Raw genomic sequence first — 6,018 nt, forward strand, 5'->3', positions numbered from 1 at the left:
AGCAAACAAACAATCAAACAAAATGAGCTATAGCCACAACATCTATGGCTTCGAAAATGGACAGATACTTATGGTAAAACGTCTTATGGTAAAGAATCTTGTATATGATGCCGGTAAGATGGAGAATGTAGTTAACAAGCGAGCAGACAAAGAAACCGATTTACGATCCTTGCCATTCAACATACAGCTAACCCCGCGGAAGCTTCGACGATGTGCCAGGGTAAAGACAACGAAAGGTATCAAAAATCCTTCTTTCACACCGTGAAAAGTTGCTCTAGATATATCGATGCCTAACTACAGGAAAATCTACGACCGTCCCACCCATCCTTCCAAGGGCTATCGACTGCGTCCTTTCGGCTTCATCTTCGCTTGTACTGTAATCCACTCTCCTGGAAGCTTTCCATCGTAGGGTATTGTTATCCGCTTCTTGCGTACAGCTACATGTATAGCGTACCGTGAAAATTCTGAACCCGCAACTTCGGGCTGGACACGGCTGGTTGGTCGATCTGGTCCCATGGCTTGGCTTTTGGTTCGGCTCGTCCTGGCATCATTTGCGTCGGCGCTGAATTATACACCACACCAGCTAGTATAGTTCGGTCTCAATCCCACCACCCATGGAAGTGCCTTGCTCGGTTTACGCCCTCTCTCTCTCTCTCTCGCAAGGCACAAACACGGGTGTTTCCTCTCCTTGCTTCCTGGCGGTACCCGATTCTCGCACCAACGGTTTCCGGATCGCTGGGTTAGTTTGGGTGGAAAGGGATGTTTTTTTTTTACACGTAGGATTTTCTTGCATGCGCGGTTGCAAACAAATAAACTACCACTTCGACAGCCGCATTGTCTGCCAGCTTATCCTGGTTTTTGGCGTGCCCGGTTCAGCAACATAATGTCAGTTTTCCTTTTTTATCCTGTGTGTTGCGCTCACTCCTTCTAGCCGCACGTACCGTATGTTTGTCTATCCAAGGTAGGTGCCATTTCATTCGCGCACTAAAGTTTCGCTCGCTTTTACACACTTTTAGACAAACGGGACGCTTTTATCTCTTTCCTTATCTGTTTTTCTCATTACGCCAACTCCCCCTCCCCTCTCCCTCTCCCTCCCTCTCTTCCTCTCATCCAGTATCCTCGTGATGATATTCTCACACCGATGGTTTTTTTTTTCCTTTTGGTCTAAGGATTTATGCAAATCCTTTACCCAGTTGCTTACTTATTCTTCTTTTTGTTCAGCTCCTATCCAAAAAATAAAAAATAAAAAGATTCACCTTCCACTCTGGCTGCATGTTTTGGCGCGCCTTTTTCCATGCCGCACCCCTCGCCATAACAATTTACCAACGCTCATCCGGAAACGAGGCTAGCCGCTGAGATTTGGTAGCCATATAGGTTTTTCCTTTGCTTCTTCCTCTGTTTTATGATTCTGCTTCTCCCACTGTTTCATTTTCCCAGTGCATTTTCATCCTTTTTTTTTCAATGTAAATTCTTTGTCGCTTCAAATTTATCCACATATGTTCGGTATGTCTCTCCTGTCAGCCCCTCCGAGGTAGGCTATGTATGTACATGTACACCACATGATCGTAAGGACGGCGGGACGGCGGAGTCCTGTTTTTACTGCCGAGGTGCGCTCGCACATTCGAAACGCGCACAACACCTGGCGTTCAAATGGACGCGTTCGATGAGAATCAGAAATTAATCAGGGGGGTTGGATAGGCGGCACAGCAACGACTCAATCATTCCAGAAATAGTTCCATGCTATCAACACATGCTTCATTATCGTTGAAATATTGTTCTTCCTTTTCCCTTTTCCCCGTTTTCTCTTCTTCCCCATTGTTAATGTTGGTGCTCCGGTCGAAGGATATTTCTTCGACTGTTGAAAAAAAAAAAGAAACCATCGCTGTTTGTGCCGTTTGCTTGCCACAGTGTCTATTTGCTTAACGGCTCCTCTCCTGAAATGCATGTTATAAAAGATGGTAAGCATCTAATTCGCCCTTTCTCATGCTGATATTGCTTTGCCCAGTGGTACAATAAAACTGCATCCTTCAAGAATTTACCCACGTCCCGTAGTTACTGTTAATACTGCGGCACTGTCAGAATACTCGGTACCCTTTTTGTTTTGTTTGTTTGAACATTCGTCATCTAACTGCCTTACCTGCATGCCATGTTTACACCCGTCCTACGTCTGCACTCACGCTAGTCGTATCGGATCATCGATTTTCCAGGCATCTGCAGCTCGCGCGGTTCCGTGGAATAGACCTGTGTTGATAATGTTTTCAGCAACTGTAATGCTGCTACCCTTATTGCGTTGTGCGTGTTTTCCTGCGGCCCTACGGACAGTATAAACGATTCGAAAAGGTGAGAAAGGTGGAAGGAGAAAAGCGTGCAGCAACAAAAAAAAAACAAATGTATCGGCCCGATGTACCCAGGTAGGTTGTGTTGGTTTTTTGTTGGTTTCCCTCCCTGCTACCATATCCATTCCGGCACGACATCGTGTCAAGGACTCCCTCCGCAGGAGGTAGTTGAATGTCGAAAATTGAGCGATTTTAACCTCTCGAATTCGGTACCGTAGCCGAGGTGCAATAATTTCCTTTTCATTTACCTCATTTCATGGTTCGCGTGAAGTCCTTTGCAGGTCCCATACATCTGTTTCAGGTTGGCCATGCATCGTATCAATTCTTTTATTTCACCTTCAGTGTCCGGGTGTGCAGCGGGTAGTCTCCTGTGACTGCCATTGGTTGAAAAACCCATGCGATAGAATCGAAATATTGGTTGCAACACATTCACCACCATTGGCAACCGTCCCCGAAATGCCACTGGTTTACCGTGTTTGTTGGTTCGCCTCAAACGTTTCTTATCGCGCCCGGAAAGGACAGCAAACCGGTCCTCGAACAGGTAAGGCGAAAACGGGAAACAGCAGGAAAGGCAAGCCAGGGGACAGCGATTTTTCCCTTGTTGGAGATAATTTGCGGCACCGTCGAACGATGAAAGCTCATAAGCCATGAAAAACGCATGACACACATTACCTCGAAACGGGTCGGTTTTGTTGTTGGGCTGTTGGGCATCCTCAACCTTGGGTTATGCTTGTTTATTTGTTTTTGCAGAATGGATATCATGGAATTGCTTGTAAACGATTCCAGCCCTGCGAAGTCAGAAGCGTTGGGATTTTCGCATCCCAACGCGGCAAATTGTTTCCAGAAAATGCACTCTGCATAGATCACGCTGGCAAAGAGTTCAAACGAAATGTCTTACATTTTTAATCTCTTTTCATGTTCTGCCTACTTCTCTGGCATGTATCAGGTAGCGCATATTAGGATCAGCAAATATCAACAAAGGTAAAGCAAATATTCCCGCCTAACATGCACCGATCATTGCCATTGCTGAGCTATGGTTGAAAGTGTTGAAGACATCAAATCTTGTTAAGCCGGGATTAGTTCATTGTTCATCTACCATGTTTGTTGTCAAAATATTGAAAACAGATTCACAGTAATTGCTTGTTCGTTGTTATAGGAACGTTTTAAACATTCGGCCAAACTTCCTGTTTTGCCGACGGCTCCCAGTATTATCAATACAGTAAGTCAGCGAATAGGAATCAATAAGACTGAGCTAATTTTTCGGAAGAACACTTTTAATTAGGGTTTATAAGCCTAATTTAGCCTTTCGTTGTTAGGATAAAAAATAAACATAATCTGTAAAAAAATAATTCAACTACCAATTTCCAGACCTTCTATGCATACTGCACGAGTTGGAACATAGAATGGTAACGACACCGGTTTTTTACTTGACAGGGCCAGTACCAAAATTCTAAAAGGCCTATGAGGAGGACGTTAACATGGATTGAAGAAATAATATTTTGACACCAATTCTAACATTTCTATCAGTTTAATTTCAGCGTATGATAGTTTATACGTAGAAATTTATCATATTTTAATTACAATTAAAGTATGCCGTTACTAACATGGTATTAACAAAAATTATTGTGCCGATATTCTAATGAGCATTGCCTAGGCTTCCCGTAGACTATCGAAGTGCTCTAACATAATATTAAATACCACGGACATGGCAGAGATGGGGTTGTTAGAACCATACAATGTATGCCTAAATTCAATGTATAGTAACTGTCTGCACCATGGGTTGGTTCGGACGGTTTACATTTGTGTGGATACGTTCACGTTGTGGCCGGGTCACGCATGCGACAAATAGCTAGCCTAACAGTTCCATTGCCTTTTTGCTAAAGAGACTCCAACCCAATCAAAAGGTGGACGTGACACCTGAAATGTATGTGCTGAAGAAAAATCTGTGTTTATCAACACAAAGTCTCAAACGGCCAGCTTGTACTTAAAAACGATACTAAATGTCGAATTTCGTCTTTTATATTTTGTTTTGTAGCGTGTTTGAGCAAAGCCCAGACGTAAAGATATCCAGTACTATCAAGTTTGCATTTTAAAGACTTCTTCAATTCTTTAATTTGTGATAAAAAGATACTAAACAACTGGAGGAAGAAGACAAATTTGTTAAAAACAATGAATGCTCAAGTTTTGTGAAGAAATATTACATTTCATTGTACGTTTCGTCTTCGGAAGATGGTCTTAAGAAAATAAAAAGTCTATTTCGCGACATCTCTAAAAGGACTACTATGTTTAGTACCCACTGGATTAAGATTTTTTTTCCGCTGGGATATATTGGGTTAATGCAACCTACATTCTCTAACTCTAGAAAATACGTACAACCATAAGCGGATCATCCAAATAGCGATCTAAAAGATCGTTGGGAGCTCCTATCACGAAGGTTATCAACATTAATTGGCGGATCTTACGATAGGTGGATCAGACGACAATGTAGCTAATAAAAACTTGAGCATCAAAATTAATTGTAACAGCAGAGCATCGAGCACTTCAAAATTGTATGGAAAACAGTCCTCTACAAGCAACGCTTTTTCGCGTGAAAATCGTCTAACAGTATTCCCCGCCCGATCGGTTAAAGTGTGAAGTCGATCTCCATGCATCATTTCATAAGTGATCAGAATTTTTTCTCATATCAGTCAAATTCCTATGGTTAGAATTATTAAGAATATTTGATAAGAGCTCTTGAAACTGAAAAAAATATTTCTTGCGTTCCTTGACATCAAAATAGATGCCTAGGTGTACCATTATGTCAAGCCTGAAGCGTTCAATAACATTTATTTCAACTGAAAACGTGTGATATTCAAGATGGTTGTGAAAATAATAAAGCGTAATTACAGTGAAAACCTTTATGGAAAAGAATATAATGCCAGTTGTGAGCGGAAGCGTGGATGTAAATAAGCAAAAATCACGTTTACAATTAAATATGTTTACATGTAAGATAGCAAGTGCAACATCCTCCAAACTGTATGCAACATCCTGTAGATTTGTTGTCCTGTAGCGAATCCTCTTTAAATTTCGTTCGCTGTTTCGAGGATTTCTTTCGTTCAAATTCATCACCTTTTTTAACTCGTTTAGTCGCTTACAACGTTACACAATGTTAGTTTTACAATTTTTCACAATTAATTGTGTTACTCACTTTTACAGGGCGTGTATCTGATACAAAAGCATGAAACTGAATGTCTTTTGATTGAATAGATGGCTTTGAACCACTGAATCATGAATGCCTGAGGATTATTGATCTGTTGCATTTTATTCATTTTTTATCTCGAAGCTTTGTAGATAAACCAAATAAGCCAACCAGCCACGGTTTATAAATTAAAGTTTGTAAAAAAAACCTGCTGATTCGACCTTGCAATCAAACGTAAGTAGTGCTGGGAATAATTGCTATGTATACAATGTTGGTTTCACACGCCAGGACTTAGCCCCGTAGCACTGACTACTCGGTTACGTGGTAAATAATAATTGACAGATCGTTGCGCCAAAACGAAAATAGAAGTACACAAATAGCTATTACAGCAAAGACCGCAAAGAGCAAAAACCGTAAAATCAAGAATGCTCAAAAAATTATACATTTTTGACATATGATTTAAATGAATCTTCGCTAAAAGTTCATAAGAGCAACTCTTGTGCT

This window comes from Anopheles moucheti, chromosome X (assembly GCF_943734755.1).
Source record: "Anopheles moucheti chromosome X, idAnoMoucSN_F20_07, whole genome shotgun sequence".
NCBI classification, from domain to species: domain Eukaryota; kingdom Metazoa; phylum Arthropoda; class Insecta; order Diptera; family Culicidae; genus Anopheles; species Anopheles moucheti.